General features: G+C 38.6%; 1 non-coding gene across 1 annotated transcript; it reads left to right on the top strand.

Moving 5' to 3' along the window:
* The first annotated feature begins 449 nt into the window (after positions 1 to 449).
* On the top strand, positions 450 to 533 carry TRNAL-UAA (transfer RNA leucine (anticodon UAA)). The gene has a single exon. It is a non-coding gene; the product is annotated as a tRNA-Leu (tRNA).
* The last annotated feature ends 16,306 nt before the right edge of the window (positions 534 to 16,839 follow it).

Genomic DNA, 16,839 nt, shown 5'->3' on the forward strand with positions numbered 1-16,839 from the left:
ATTCCGGAATTTTAAAATTCCATCGGAAATTTCTAATAATCGGAATTCCGAGATTCCGAAAAACGGAATTCCGAAAAATTCCGGAATTATCGACATTCCGAATTCCGGAATTGAAATCTCAATTCCGAACACCCCTACTATGTAACTTGAAGCAAAAGAAAGGGGCTTTGAACCCATAGGCTTAAACTTCCACCAAAAAGCTTTGTGATACATTTGAAACAGAAAAAGAACACCTTCTTTTCTGCTATTTAGGGCAACAAAAACTTCGCTGACTGCCAAGGACGACTGACAAGAGAAACCCAACCAAATACAACTGAGATTGAAAGGGGTAATGACTTTTTACCGTTGTTTCGTGTGACGTCATTGTGTTTACATGTGGCTCTTCTAAGGCAGCCAGTGCGTAGCACCAGTGCCGTTCACAAATGTACTAGCTAGCTTCTTTACACAAGGTCAGGTTGGCCGAGTGGTCTAAGGCGCCAGATTTAAGCTCTGGTTCCCAGTAGGGAGCGTGGGTTCGAACCCCACACCTGACACTAATATTTTTAAACTTTAAAAATAGATTCAATACCATGCATATATTCTAATTACAAAATAACTTGAACCTAATTCAGGTTAGTAAAGTGTTACAGTACATCCTACTTTTTAAAATAATTGACATTTTATAACTTAAGAAAACGATGTGAGAAAATGATTGTAGTATCAGTGGTTTTGTGTTCCTTTCAAATCTTGGAGCGGGGCCGCGGTGGCTCAGTGGTAGAGCGGTGCTAGGGGTCCCGGGTTCGATCCCAGCCCCCGCCAAGTGAACTTTGTGGTGGACAAACACCGTGTGCGTGGGTTTTCTCGGGGTTCTCCCGTTTCCTCCCACTTTCTTCATTCCACCATTTCATTCATTACTCATCATCACCGTCTCCTTTAGCCTAACCGGCATAATCGTGGGACGTAAAACTCAAAGATTTCATTTCATTTAATTTCAAATCTTGGAGCTACCAGAATGGAGGTGAAGAGCAGGGGCGCCATTTGGGGCGGGTCGGTAACCAGCCCAAAAATGTAGGGGGAGCGGTAGAAGTTGGGGGGTCCGACCCAACCTTATTATAGTTCATATTATAGTTCCTTTGCAAGCCTACCGCGAAAATTTTAGGAGGGCCAGAGGAAATTTAGGGGGACACCCTAGCCCCCTTCGTGAATACGGGCCTGCCTTACACTGCGTGAAAGTTCCACAGAAGGAAGATGGAAGTGCAACAAATTGAATGTCGGACAGGCGGGGGAGTGAGAAAGTATTTCCACTAAGTTGCAGTGCGGTTTTTGGCGGTGGGCGCTGCTGTTGTGTTTACCTCCAGTTTTCTGGCAAAAGCACGGTATGACAGGGGAGCGAAGAGCTTCACTCTGCAGTGTATTCAACTATTTTTAAAAGTTGCAGTTTACATGTTATAAGTAGCCTAATCTGTTTGCGCTTAATAAAGAATGCCATAAATCAGGGACGGCGCAGGAATGCTTGATGGGGTGGGCGGAAAGAGGCGGACCTAGTTGCTGGGTGGGCGAACAATGAAAATGAGAACTGGCAATGTAGACATTTTTTGACAATAATTAAGTTTCAATTTTTATAGTACTTAGTTAGCTAAGGCTCAGACCGAAATAGGGGAGGAACAAGGATGTGGAAAACACCTGTCTTGGCCTTATAGAAGGTACAATTCCGGCATTCGCCTGGTGGGACTGAAGAAATGCAAGACTTAGGATGGGCTGCGGGAGTTCGTGGCTATATGCTCGACCTACAGAATTTCGCGTGGCAGACACACTACCTCTATTTCCATTTTTTTTTCCAATAATAACGGTGTGTACTGTGTAGTCGATGAAGTTCAAGACAGCTTCAACTCCTCTCCCTCCAAGAATGCACATGAATGCACAGAAATAAAAGAATGTTCAAACAACACAGACTAACAGATAATACTCTACTTTTCGTTAATAACATAAAATACACAATAAGTGGGTAAAGTAAAACAAGGATGAAATAGGCTACTGCAAACATTTTTACCTTTGAAAGACTTATTACAAGAAAGCAAGAGACAAAAAATATAAATCAGTATCTTCAGAAGCAATGCTGTCGTCTTCGCTCTCCCCAGCATCTAGTTTATTTTCACTTTCTTCGAAATCGAACACTTCAAATTGCGAATCCTGGTTGTCACATGTATTTGTATTTTTTGTCTTTTTCTCTATTGAAGAAGGATTATCACTAACGTCAACAGATTGAAAATTACGCTTCTTTGAACACGAGGAAGACACTGAGCCTGAGAAGAAATCGCTGATAAGTTTTTTCGACATACGTATTAGCTGAACAAGCACCGACCACCGAGACTTCTGAACACAACAGAGATCAACTCAACAATGCTATAATAAGGGTTTTTACAAATCTCTTTAATGCCACACGGGTAAGACATGCGGTACATTGCTGTAAACAATTGTTAAGTTGCAACCCTTTTTTAAGAAGCAATCGCGCCGACACAAAGCACTACTCACTCCCTCTCTTTCTGAAATCAGACAATAGACAATACTGGTCAGTCCTGTCCGTTATTTAGTCGGCTTTTTAAAAAGCTCTGTCTTTTCTTTCTTTTTTTTTTAAGCGCAGCACATACAAACACTGGCGTTTCAATAGCACGATTGTGTGTGTGTCTGTGTTAAACTTTAATTCATTAATCACGACTTTTGGCATTGTTATATTCTGCAAGTATCTATCTTAAAATCATTATTCATTACAGAGTTAAACAGAGTCCTAGAACCTATTACATTGCAATCAAAAGTAATACCTATTGCTTTTGAAGTACAGGATGTCACTTTCAGTGCCGGATTTACGTATAAGCTAAACAAGCTATAGCTTAGGGCCCCGCTCTCTTGGGGCCCCAAAAAATTTAAAGAAAAAATTGCTGCAATGTCATTTCCAAATAATAAGAAAAAGTAAATAAGATAAAACGCACATACAACAACGGTGTTCTGTACTGTTATGTATTAAGCTCTATGAAGCAAGTAATAGGGCCCTGTTTTCCAACCCACCTGCAATGGGATTTCTGTTGCCCAGCCCCGCTTATAATGGAGCTCTCGTTTCCCAGCTCCGCTTGTAATGGGTGTTTCAGAGCCCCATTTGTAATCGGGACCCTGTTTTCCAGCCATTACACTTTCGCTACTTTAATAAGACTTCACAGCATAAGTGATACAGTATCTTGTATGCGGATAAAACTCTAGTGCTACCCTTTCACGTACCAGGGGCGTCATTTACGGAGGGCAGGAGGGAGCAATTGCTCCCCCCCCCCAAGAGTTTGAATAATGCATATAGTTTAATCGATTAATATATTAGTACAAAACGTGAAAGTCATATGTCGGTGGGTGCTCTTGTCCCCCCGAAGCGAAGTATGAAATGACGCTCCTGTCACGTACTATTTGGAATTCGACAAGAAATTGAGTCTGGTGACAGTGGATGCATAAGAAGGCATGAAACGACAAGCTCGCGAAATAATAGTAAAATATAAAGGAATTATAGTCCTAAGCGGCAATTATCTTTATATCGCGAAATTATAAATATTTCGCTGTACATAAAAGTATGAAAAGTAATGTGCAGGAGTATTTTCATAACTTTCAGAACTTGGCACTGATTTTCATAGTGATCTATAGAGTTGAGTTGATTTTGAGTTTAACGTCCCTTTCAGCAGTGAGGCTATATGCAGAGTTGGAGTGGGTCAGTGGGTCAAGTGGGTCAAGTTTTCTGAGTGGGTCAGTGGGTCGTGGGTCAACAGCATGTGACCCACTGTGACCCACCACCCACCGTTACCCACCGTGACCCACCACCCGCCATGACCCACTGTGAACCACCACCCACCGTGACCCACTGCGACCCACCACCCACCATGACCCACTGTGACCCACTGCGACCCACCGACTCAGTATGGTCTACCGACCCTCTCTGCTCACTGCGTTGTAGACAGTATCTTCTGAAGACTGGTAAATTTGTCTCTGTTTTACTTTCAAGACCTTCATTTCCCTTCCTTTTCCACTTGTTTCTGTCTACCTACCTGAGGTGAGTATATCTAACCAAGTGAAAAAAGAACTTCAAGCACTTTTGGATATTGATATTTTTAATTGTAATAATAGCAATATGACTTACACTACAACTTGGCTTTCGAGACCTGTGAGTTTTTAGAGCTAACTACTGAAAAAAAATACATTTTTGAATCACTGTAATATATAAAAAAATGCATGTAACTATGTGTGCCTGATCATCATGGTCAAATTGCCAAGTCAAATGAAATTACTTTTGGTATATAGTTCGGCCTTAATCCAAATTGGGATGTTATATTGCTTTTATTATAATGCATAATATCCTAAGGAGGTAGTGAGGATTCAAATTTTTGCGGAAAAAAAAATGAGTATCTCGCAACCCGTTAAACTTACGGAGCTGAAATTCAGTGTATTAACTCTTTATTGAAAATAAACAGAATGTGTCCTAGCATTTTTAAAATTCTCCTTTATGTGGGGGAGGGGCACTTTTCTATATATGGAAAATTGGTAGTGAGTTGGTTTGTAAAAATTAGGGATGGGCACGAGCGAGTTCGAGCGAATTTACTTCGAAACTCGACTCGACTCGAAACAGACATGTTTGAACTCGACTCGAGAACTCGGCTCGAAAAATTTCCTCCAACTCGACTCGAATTTGGTTCGAGTTTCGAGTTGAGCCAAATCGAGCCTAATCGTGTGTGTAGTTCAAGTACTCTCTTCAAGTATTATACATACACAATACAATTATTATCAATGACACTACTACTACTACTTCTTCTTCTTCTTCTTCTTCTTCTTATTATTATTATTATTATTATTATTATTGTTATTCCGTGTAACGTGGGTTCCTGTCACCACGGCATGGCGCGTCCTCAGGTTGCGGATCGAGGAGAAGGCCTCTAGATATAGAGGTTAGCTGCGAATATACTGAATAAGCAGTCGCGGACAGCCGACTAGGAGTGGTCCTCCAGCTTGGGGGTTTGGGTAGGGCTAACAACCTCATCCTGTAAAAAAAAAAAAAAAAAGCACTTGTTCAGAAATATTCACAAAAGCCTCGGACAAGGACTGATAACTTGGCACGACCTCAGCAAAAGAAAATGGACATGAGATTTGGAACATGGAATATTAGGAGTCTTTGTAGGGCAGGCGCGTTAAAATCCGTAACGAGTGAGTTAGAGAAATACAGGATGGACTTAGTAGGAGTTCAGGAAGTTAGGTGGGAAGGAAATGGATCTGAGAATTCCGGAAATTTTACGTTCTTTTACGGGGAAGGAAATAAAAATCACCAGTTAGGAACAGGGTTTTTCGTTCATAAACGTATATTACCAGCAATTAAACGGGTTGAATTTGTTACTGATAGACTTTCTTTTATTACTCTTAAGGGACGGTGGTGTGATATTATTGTTTTAAATGTACATGCCCCAACCGAAGATAAGGATGACGATATAAAAGACAGTTTTTACGAAGAAGTGGAACGGATATTTGACCAACTCCCGCGATACCATATAAAAATTCTATTAGGGGATTTCAATGCGAAGGTAGGACGAGAGGATATTTTCAAACCGATTATAGGGAACGAAAGTCTGCATAAAGAAAGTAATGACAATCGTGTTAGACTCGTGAACTTTGCAACATCCAAAGACCTAATCGTGAAGAGTACAAAATTCCCACATCGCGACGTTCATAAATACACTTGGACATCACCAGACGGAAAAACACACAACCAAATTGATCACGTTTTAGTAGATAGAAGGAGGCAATCTAGCATAATTGATGTCCGGTCGTTTGGAGGGGCTGATTGTGACACTGACCACTACCTGGTAGTAGCGATAATACGAGAGAGGTTATCGTTGAATAAAGGTAACATTCATTGTCCGAAAACGGAGAGATTCAATTTAAAGAAATTAGAAGAGAGCCAGATAAGAGAGAAATACCAGATTGAAGTTTCGAATAGATTCTCGGCTTTGGAAGATTCGGAGTGTACTAGCGTTGAGGATACCTGGATTGAAATTAGAGATAGCATTAAAATTTCAGCAAAAGAAAAATTGGGACACGCGGAAATACGTAGGAACAAACCATGGTTCGACCAGGAATGCATAAAACTAGCAGAGAAGAGAAAACAGGCAAAATTACGCTGGCTACAAAATCCGAATGAAATAACTACACAAAATTTCGCAGATATCAGGCGGGAAACTTCCAAAACTTATAGAACAAAGAAACGCGATTTTCTGAAAGCTAAAATTAAGGAACTTGAAGATAATAGTAAAAATAAAAACATCCGGGACATGTATAAGGGAATCAACGAATTTAAGAAAGGCTATCAACCTCGTGCTTATATATTAAAGAAATCTGACGGTACGGTTCTCACTGACACGGATAGCATCTTAAATAGATGGAAAGATTTCTTTGACGATTTGCTTAACACGCAACCAAAAACTAGTATGCGTGGAGAAAAGGTGATACACACCGCAGAACCGTATATTCCAGAACCCAAACGAATAGAAGTAGAAACCGTTATAAAGAAATTAAAGAAACACAAATCTCCGGGTGTAGATGAAATTCCGGCTGAGTTAATTTTAGCTGGAGGCGAGAAATTGTGGAACAAGATACACAAACTCATTCTCCTTATCTGGAACAAGGAAGAATTGCCACAAGAGTGGAAAGAATCAATCATTGTTCCAATTCACAAGAAAGGCGACAAAACTGACTGTAATAATTATCGAGGCATTTCTCTTCTGTCAACATCCTATAAAATCATTTCAAATATTCTGTTAGCAAGACTGACCCCATACACAGATGAAATTATTGGAGATTATCAGTGCGGATTTAGACGAAATCGATCAACTATCGATCAAATATTTACCATTCGCCAAATACTCGAAAAAAAGTGGGAATACAATACCCCAGTACATCAACTATTTATTGATTTTAGAAAGGCGTACGATTCGGTTAGGAGAGAAATATTATACAACGTTCTTATAGAACTTGGAATACCGAGAAAGCTAATTAGATTAATTAAAATATGTTTAAATGAATCCCAAAGTAAAATCCGGATAGGAAAATTTTTGTCCACGAGCTTTGTTCACGTCGAAAATGGCCTGAAACAAGGAGATGCGTTGTCGCCATTATTATTTAACTTCGTTCTGGAATACGCCATAAGGAAAATCAAAGATAGCGACCAGGGCCTAGCGTTGAACGGTACTCACCAGGTTATGGCATATGCTGATGATGTAAATTTAATAGGGGATGATAGGAGAACAATAGAAAGAAATGCAGAGATTTTATTAAACGCTTGCAGGGACATGGGTTTAGAAGTAAATGCAGAGAAAACTAAATACATGGAAGTGCGTCGGGCCGGAATACAGCAAATTATGGATGCGTTAAAATATTAAATAATACTTTTGATAAAGTGGATGGTTTCAAATATCTAGGATCAATATTAACAGAGGAAAATCATATTCACGAAGAAATTAAATGTCGACTAAAAGCAGGGAATTCGTGTTACTATTCGGTTCAAAATCTCTTGTCGTCGCGAATTCTGTCGAGGAATTTGAAGCTTAAAATATACAAAACGATAATTATGCCTGTTGTTCTGTATGGGTGCGAAACATGGTCACTTACTCTGAGGGAAGAACATAGACTGAAAGTATTTGAGAACAAGATCCTGAGATGAATATTCGGACCCAAGAGGAACGGGAATGGGGAATGGCGGAAACTTCATAACAAGGAACTACATAAGTTACATGGTTTACCCAACATTGTTAGGGTTGTCAAGTCTAGAAGGCTTAGGTGGGCGGGTCATGTAGCTAGAATGGAAGAAAGTAGAAACGCTTTCAAAGTCTTGACTGGAAGACCAATCGGAAGACGACCATTAGGAAGACCTAGGCGCAGATGGGAGGACAATATTAAGATGGATCTCGCAGAGATTGGAATACAAAGTAGAAACTGGATCCAATTGGCTAAGGATAGAAATCAGTGGAGAGCTTTTGTGAACGCGGCATTGAACCTCCGGGTTTCATAGGCCAGAGAGTTAGTTATTATTATTATTATTATTATTATTATTATTATTATTATTATTATTATTATTATTATTATTATTATTATTATTATTATTATTATTAATTCCAGCACGCAAAGTGTCACACATGTAAATATTTTCGTGAAAGCTGAGAAATGAACTTGTTTTTCCGATTGCCTTTGTAAATAGCTGTGCGATTCTTCCTGTTATTTGAGGAGTGTCTGCAAATTTTGACTACCATAGCTTTGCTCAAATAAATGACACACTGCCGCAGAAAAGTAATATTGTTCTTCTCCTATTTTTATTGCCTCCTATAAAAAAGGAAAGAGCTTAAAACTATTCAGTAAAGAAAAGTCTGAACCTCTGCAGGGAGGGACCTCTGATTACATATTCCGTTTGGTGGTAACTTGTTTACTTGCAGAGTTGCAGGGCTGTTGAACAATAAACCACGTGTTCAGTTGCAGTCCAGTCTAAATCTGTAAGAACGTTTGCCTCCAATTAATAAGATAAAAGAGAATTTCCGGCCATACAAAATATGAAGAAGCGAAGCCATCACTTTATTTACCATGATGTGTGTGTGTGGGGGGGCGGTAGCTCAGTAGTAGAGCGTTCACCTCCGGTGCTTGGGATCCCTAGTTCGATCACAGCTCGCACCGTGTGGACTTTGTGGTGGACACACACCGCGCTCGTGGGTTTTCTCGGGATTCTCCCGTTTCCTCGCACTTTCTTCATTCCACCATTTCACTCATCTCTCATCATCATCGTGTCCTTTAGCCTAACCGGCAAAACCGTGGGACATAAAACTTAAAGATTCATTTCGTTTTTACCATGATACGAGAGGATTTAGCGAACATCATGATAATTGTCACTTCTGGTAAAATTAAGTTATTAGGTGGACCGGATTGGTATTAGACTACAAGGGAAACTAGTTTGGTATGTGTCATTGTATAGAATTGCATAGGAATGATGAACTTTCTTTTCATACTTACTCGAAAGTCAGAAAATGTGGCATACAATTTTGTTTCCACGAGCTGCCCATATTATACAAATAACAACATTGTTATCCGGAATAGGCTTTTTATAATATTGGTAATAATAATAATAATAATAATAATAATAATAATAATAATAATAATAATAATAATAATAATAATAATAATAATAATAATAATAATATGTAGAAACTAGATGACGATTATTCTTCTCGCAAGAAATTCTAAATATGAGGAATTTAAAAATACCATAGGAAAATTATAAAGCTAAAGACAATATAGGAATATTACTAAAGAGTATTATGAAGATAATTTAAAGTTAAGTATGACTTCTTTTGTCACTAGAATTCTTTATAATGATTGATACTAACAGAAAAACAGACTAATAAACCAATATGTTAATACTGAAAAATTAGTAATTTCTCCACATAGCCTATGATAAGATATTCAGAAAAGTGATCAATTTTGAATTATCCCTTTTATTAATCATTCATAATGGGAGCCATTTCAACACAGCTATACACAGTCACATATATATAAAGACAAGGAGATTTAATGTTGATAATTATGGTTGGAGGGGTTATTCGAGATATATATGATAAAATATTGGAAAATATGGTAAATTTTAATGGTAAACACCTCACCTAACCGAGACGGCAAAAACCGATGGCTCACCAGGGCCGAACCCATTCCGAACGAGTCGGCTCAGGCCATCGGCTCAATTGAGCCGAGCCGATGGCTCATTCCAACCGAGCCGGCTCGAGCTGTTTGCTCAGTTGAACCGAGCCGAGCCCGTTGACATCACTACCCGGGTTGGGCTTCTGCTTAGGTTCAGAAATACGACCGTGCAGGTCTCATCGTTGATGGTAAAAACTACAGTATATACATATATTGGTGCTCAAGACATTTGAGGCTGTAGTTTTATTTAAAAAAAAATCTATTGTGCTCTCGTTATCGAGACGAGATGAGATGCAAGCAGTGTCCCCTCTCGTGAGCAACACTAAAAGTATTCCACAGTACGGCTTACATTTCTCATGGCTTTCGCTTTACAGTTTAATCAGACCATGATTTCAAATCGAGCTAAAACGAGCTAAACGAGCGAGCCATGTACCAAACTTGACTCGACTCGAAACTCGATCTCAAAAACAGTAACTCAGCTCGAAACTCGACTCGAGAAAACAACCTTTCACACGGCTCGAAACTCGACTCGAATTCGAGTCGAGCTTCGAGTCGAGTCGAGTTTCAGCTCGACTCGTGCCCACCTCTAGTAAAAATGATCGAAAACGATCGATGTTATTTAAGAAAAAATCAGAAACAAAAAAAAACAGTGCTTGGCTTCATATAGCCATTGCTTTCTGTTATAATGATTGCTGAAGCTTATGTTTATTATATGGAGCGCTTACAGCACAGGGCAATCAACCCATAAAGTTGTGAGAAAAATAGGCATAAAATTTGTACTGTAAGCTTAATTACACGGAACTTTTAAGTTTGGATTGTACGCATAATTGTATGGAAAATTTTACACTTTTTTCCCTTTATGTTGGTCTACTTACTTTGATTTGGAACTTTGAAATTTCATCCTTTTTTCCACTGAAAAGTATTGATAATTCAACAAGGAAATAATTATATTATGATAATTTAATTGAAATTCATCGTAATTTGGCACATGCCAAACAGCAGTGTGGTAATTGAAGAGGAAGGAGGGAAATTCCCATTCACCTCTGAACACTTTCCAGGAACCTCGTTCCCTTTCGCTTTCTAGACGGGGGAGGAAACTTGGTAATGGTATCAAACCTTCATGTGTAACTACAAAAATTAAATTTATAAACAAATAAGAAATCATCAGTTTATCAGGCTTTGTAGTAGTAGGCCCCCCCGTATGGCTAGCCGAGTCAGCAAAAATTTTCTCGATTCTGATTGGCTGAGAGAGGTCACGTGACGTTAGGCCCCGCCCACGCGGGAAATTCAAATTTTCAGGTCACGTGGTATGATGACCCGCGGGGAAATCCCTCATTCTCTTTTATGACCGGGATTTTTGAAATTTGTTCCCTTTTACGGGTAAGATGTGTGATTCTGATTGGTTGATAGCTGTCACGTGATTTTAGACCCTGCGATATTTGAAATTCGTTCCCTTTTACGGGTAAGATGAGTGTTTATGATTGGCTGATAGAGGTCACGTGATCTTAGGCCCTGGGATTTTTAAAATTCGTTCCCTTTTATGGGTAAGATGAGTGGTTTGGTACCTTGAATTTGATTGGTTGATAGCGGTCACATGATCTTAGACCCTGGGTTTTGAAATTTGGGTATCCTCTTTGATGAGTGCTTTGGTACCTCGATTCTGATTGGCCGACAGAGGTTACATGATCTTAGACCCGCCACACGGTGAACAGGTCACATGGTATGACGTCATGTTTTACCCTTGCGGGGAAATCCATCACTAATTCGTTTCCTTTTACGGGTAAGATAAGTGCTTTGGTACCTTGATTCTGATTGGATGATAGAGATCACGTGATTTTAGGTCCTAGGATTTTTGAAATTAGGGTGTCCTTTCTGATGTATACTTTGGTACCTCGATTCTGATTGGCCGACAGAGGTCACATGATTTTAGACCCGCCACACGATGAACAGATTACATGGGAAAACCCCTTACTTATTTGTTTTATTTTATGTGTAAGATGCGTGTTTTGGTACCTCAATTTTGATTGGTGGATAGAAGTCACATGATCTTACCCCCCCCCCCCCAGTTCATGAGGGAAATACAGAGCGATATGACAGCGATCCATCCTAGACCGGGATTTTTTTTTTTTAATGGTTATGCGTAAAGTTCCCATGAAGGGTTCAACCCCATCCTTAAATAACCCTTTTTTGGTATCATGATATTGTACTGAAGTTTACATTAAATATTATCGTTCTCTTTGGCAGATAAGATGATTACCAGCTTTTTTACCTTGATGGAGATCCTGTCCTTGAATTAGTTGCCTATGTCTCTGGAAGTAACAATGATGAAAGAGAGGTGTCGCTTGTAGATTTCTTATAACACATTGTTGTGAGTTTAAGCGATTTTTTAAACGCTCAGTAAGCGCTTCATTAATGGAAACAGTGTTGCCAGATTTTTTTTACCTAAACTGCTCCGATTCTTTTCGAAACGGTTCCGCAGAGTACAAGAAATTTTAAACTAAAAATTTTTTCGAACTAAAAAAATTTCAAAACTAAAAAAATTTTAAACAAAAATTTTCGAACTAAAAAATTTTGAAACAAAAAAGTTTCAAACAAAAAATTTTCGAACCCAAAAAAAATTTCGAACTAAAAAAAATGAAACAAAATTTTGTCGAACTAAAACATTTTTTAAAAACAAAAGTTTCGAACTAAAGATGTAAATCACATTTAAAAATTTTCAAATCAAACTTTTTATCGAACTAAACTTTTAAAATTTTCGAACTAGAAATTTAAACCAAGTTTAAGAAAAAATCCTAAGAAATGTTTTTCAGGAATCGAACTCAGGTCTTTCAAACCAAAGATGTGTATGCTAACCGCTTAATGAATTCGGTTTTAATCGATCTTGGTGGGTTTCGAACCATGGTCCTTGAAAAGGATACACATATACTTTAAGAAAATAAATCTGACAGTGTAACGCTTCTCAAATCAAACTTTTTATCGAACTAAACTTTTAAAATTTTCGAACTAGAAATTGAAACCAAGTTTAGAAAAATCCTAAGAAATGTTTCTCCAGGAATCGAACTCAGGTCTTTCAAACCAAAGATGTGTATCCTAACCGCTTAGCTATGAATGAATTCGGATTTAATTATGCTTGGTGGGTTTCGAACCATGGTCCTTGAAAAGGATACACATACACTTTAAGAAAATAAATCTGACAGTGTAACGCTTTCGTTCGTGGATTAAAATAAAATGCTGATAGACTTCTTTGTGTGACGACATAGAAGCACATATGATTGAAAAAATGCAAACGTCAGCGGATCGCATTACTTTTTGTTTTACTACGAACGTGTCAGCATGATTCATGGAAAAAAAGCAAACATTGACATTCTCGTATGGAATATGAGGAAAATGAAATGTCGTCACAGTTACGACAAGTAGTGACATGATCCTGGCAGAAGGGAATTGGCATCGGAATTGCGATACTAGATGTTGTAACTATTGAGAAACGTGAATGACGCCACGATCGATTGTTACACATCGTTTTGGTTCGTGATTCATGACGAAAAGCAGCGAGCGTTTTGATTGGTTCGTTGTGATGTCATTTTATAAATTTCCTCGTTTCTGATTGGCTGACGGTGACGTCGTTTTCACAGCGACCTAAATAAAAATCTAAATTTCATTTTTCAAATCCTACATCGCTCTCAACTATCGTGTGAGAAGGTTTGTTCTTGAAAAGTGTCTTTATTTAAGAAGCTTTACTGCACCGACTTTGTGTTCATTGAATTTGAGGTAAGTTCAGTGAGATTTTATTTTTCACACAAGATTCGAAAATCATTTTTATTTTATATTTGTGGGCGGATCACGAATACACTGTTTTACTTTTAGTACGAAATATTTAGACTATGAAGAAATTAGTGGAATGGGAAAGTGGGAGTACGAATCAGGAACCTCCACACATTAAAAGTAAGCACGATAAACGATATGGTTTAGCGTCCCTTCAGCGAGCACCCGTCGGGAATTGAACCATGGCCAGAAAAATGTGTGCGCTTAGTTTTGAAAAGAATGCATTACAAAATTTCAGAAACTATGCCTGAGAACAATATGGTTCGATACCCTTTGAAAGCATTAGCGGCCCCCTTCAGCTTAACGTGATATTCGAGCAATCACCTGGGATTGAACCAAGGCCAGAGGCGTGTACGTCAACCATTTAGCTTAGTTTTGAAAAGAATGTATGATAACGCATGAGAATATTAAATTTCAGAAAAGGCTTGACTACGCTCCGATGTGGGAAAGCAAACCCACCGAGGATTGAACCAGGACCTTCCACGTTAGAAGCATGTACGCTAACCACTTAGCCACGAGTGCATGAATATGTGGTTAAAAAGATTTACGCTATACAGATTTTGTTTTGACAATTACGTATGTGTAACGTTAATGGTTGGTGAACCTCTTCAACTTGCAAACGCATCATTTAAAGGTCGTTGTGAGTAGAAAAAATGCTTACGCGTACTTTGTCACATCTCAGTACTGTTGAAACATTCATTCATGCATTCTTTTTTTTATCACTATAGAATGGTAGGTCAGTTACATGCTGATGTAATTGTTTCGAGTTTGACAGCAATAAAACACACATTTCAGTAACATAATTATTTTTTAAAAAACTTTGATTTTTAGTACACGTGCTTTCATAATGAGATTCTGAACGTCACCGCCAGGAATCAAACTCAGGACCTTTACATGAATTGCTTAGTTAAGAATTTATCATGAATGTTATGATTTCCCGAACTAAGCGGTTAGCATACGCGCCTTTGGCGTGGGAGACCAGGGTTCGATTCCCGGCGGGGAGCTCATGTGGTTCGGATTCCACGTTAATCAGTAGGTCCACGTCTCATATAGCCTCGCTGCTGAAAGGGACGCTAAACTAAAAAATCAAAAAATCAACTCAAATTCACGCTGCTCAATTCCTTTTTTTCCCATTACATATTTGTTTTACCGTACCTGTTTGTTTGTTTTCATTTTTAATCATGGTCCAATCGGGTTTTACTGTTTGTAATGAAATCACTCGTCATTATAGACGATTTATGTACGTTTATGTATTATGAGGTGTGCACGTCAACCATTTAGCTTAGTTTTGAAAAGAATGTATGATAACGCGTGAGAATATTAAATTACAGAAAAGGCTTGACATGCCCCGACGTGGAAAGCAAACCCACCGAGGCTTGAACCAGGACCTTCCACGTCCGAACCATGTACGCTAACCGCTTAGTCACAATAATAATAAAAAAAAATACGCTATACAGATTTTGTTTCGACAATTACGTATGTGTATCGTTAATGTTCGATGAGTCTCTTCAACTTGCAAACGCATCATTTAAAGGTCGTTGTGAGTAGAAAAAATGCTTACGCGTACTTTATCACATCTCAGCACTGATGAAACATTCATTCATGCATTCTTTTTATCACTATAGAATGGTAGGTCAGTTAAATGCTGATGTAATGCTCTCGAGTTTGACAGCAATAAAACACTCATTTCAGTAACATAATTATTTTTTAAAAAACTTTGATTTCTAGTACATATGCTTTCATAATGAGATTCTGAACGTCACCGCCAGGAATCAAACTCAGGACCTTTACATGAATTGTTTAGTTAAGAATTTATCATGAATGTTATGATTTCCTGTTTATCAGGTGATTAAGATTTTTCTTTCTTCTTTTCTTTTGTAGTAAATTCACGCTGCTCAATTCCTTTTTTCCCATTACATATTTGTTTTACCGTACCTGTTTGTTTGTTATCTCCTTTTATTAACATGGCCGAATCGGGTTTTACTGTTCGCAATGAAATCACTCGTCATTATAGACGATTTAACATTGAGGGCAGAATGCTCGAAATTCAATTCAACGCACCGCCCGTAGGAACCGATATCATACAGTATGTACATAACAGTTTCCAAGCAATGCTGGACCATTTGTTAGCCAATGTCGACGATGAGGCGATGGTTGGTTTATCAGTAATATCACCACGGAACACGAATAAACCGTTTTGGGTGAGTTTTCGCCAAGCACGAAACTTGACACTGGAAACGATGTGGTCCTCGTTCGAAAGAGTGTTACAAAGTAACAATGCATTTCTCCTGCACGAGCCATTCACCGTTCATTTTCATCGTGTGGATATTCCACGTGGCTATGGCGGTTTGCGGCAAGGAGTACTTCAAAATGAAGAATTGTTACGTAGCAAGCGAGGGATTGTACGTGTAAGAAATCAAGATTCAAGGTGCCTGGCGTACGCCCTTGTTATTGCTATTGGCCTGAAGGCATACAAAAATGTAGATATGCAACGACATAAGCAGTATAAAAATCAATCGAAATGTATTGTGGACGATGAAGTGAATGCATTATGTGCAAATGCAGGAGTCAATTTGGATCATGGTGCCAGTGTAAATGAAATTCGACAATTCCAGTCATACCTCAAAGAATATAAAATTACAGTGTATACTAGTTTCACAGGCCATGATATCATGTACGAGGGGCCCAACGACGAAAATCGCACTCCCATAAATTTGATTTGTTTGGCTGGCCATTTTGACATCATTCAATCTTTAACTGCTTGTTTTGCAACCAAGTTCTACTGTGAAGCGTGCCATAAAAAGTATAGTAAACGCAATGAACATGTGAAAAATTGTCCTGTACCATGCTCCAAATGTTTACAGAGACCTCTATGCGACAAGACTCAAACACCGATATTGTGTAACGACTGCAATCGTCAATTTTACGGCGAAGAATGTTTTAACAATCATCGGAATGCAATATATCATCAAGGGGAACCTGTATGCAAAATGGTGAAGCAATGTACTAGATGCTACAGAGTATATTCCTTTGTACGAAGTGGAGAACGCCTTCATGATTGCAATGAGATCTTTTGCAATGTTTGTAAGAAGATTGTTCCGGGATCGCATCAATGTTTTATGCTTCCTGATCGCCAATGCTTGAAACCTGGTGTTCCTTCACTCATGCACGCAAAGAAAGCATTATTGATTTTTTACGATATAGAATCTATGCAGGACACGAATATTGGCGATAATACGTATGTACACATTCCAAATTTATTGGTTGCACAACAAGTATGTTATGCATGTG

The sequence above is a fragment of the Thermobia domestica genome, chromosome 4 (genome assembly GCF_964235325.1).
Source record: "Thermobia domestica chromosome 4, izTheDome1.hap1.1, whole genome shotgun sequence".
Classification (NCBI taxonomy): Eukaryota; Metazoa; Arthropoda; class Insecta; order Zygentoma; family Lepismatidae; genus Thermobia; species Thermobia domestica.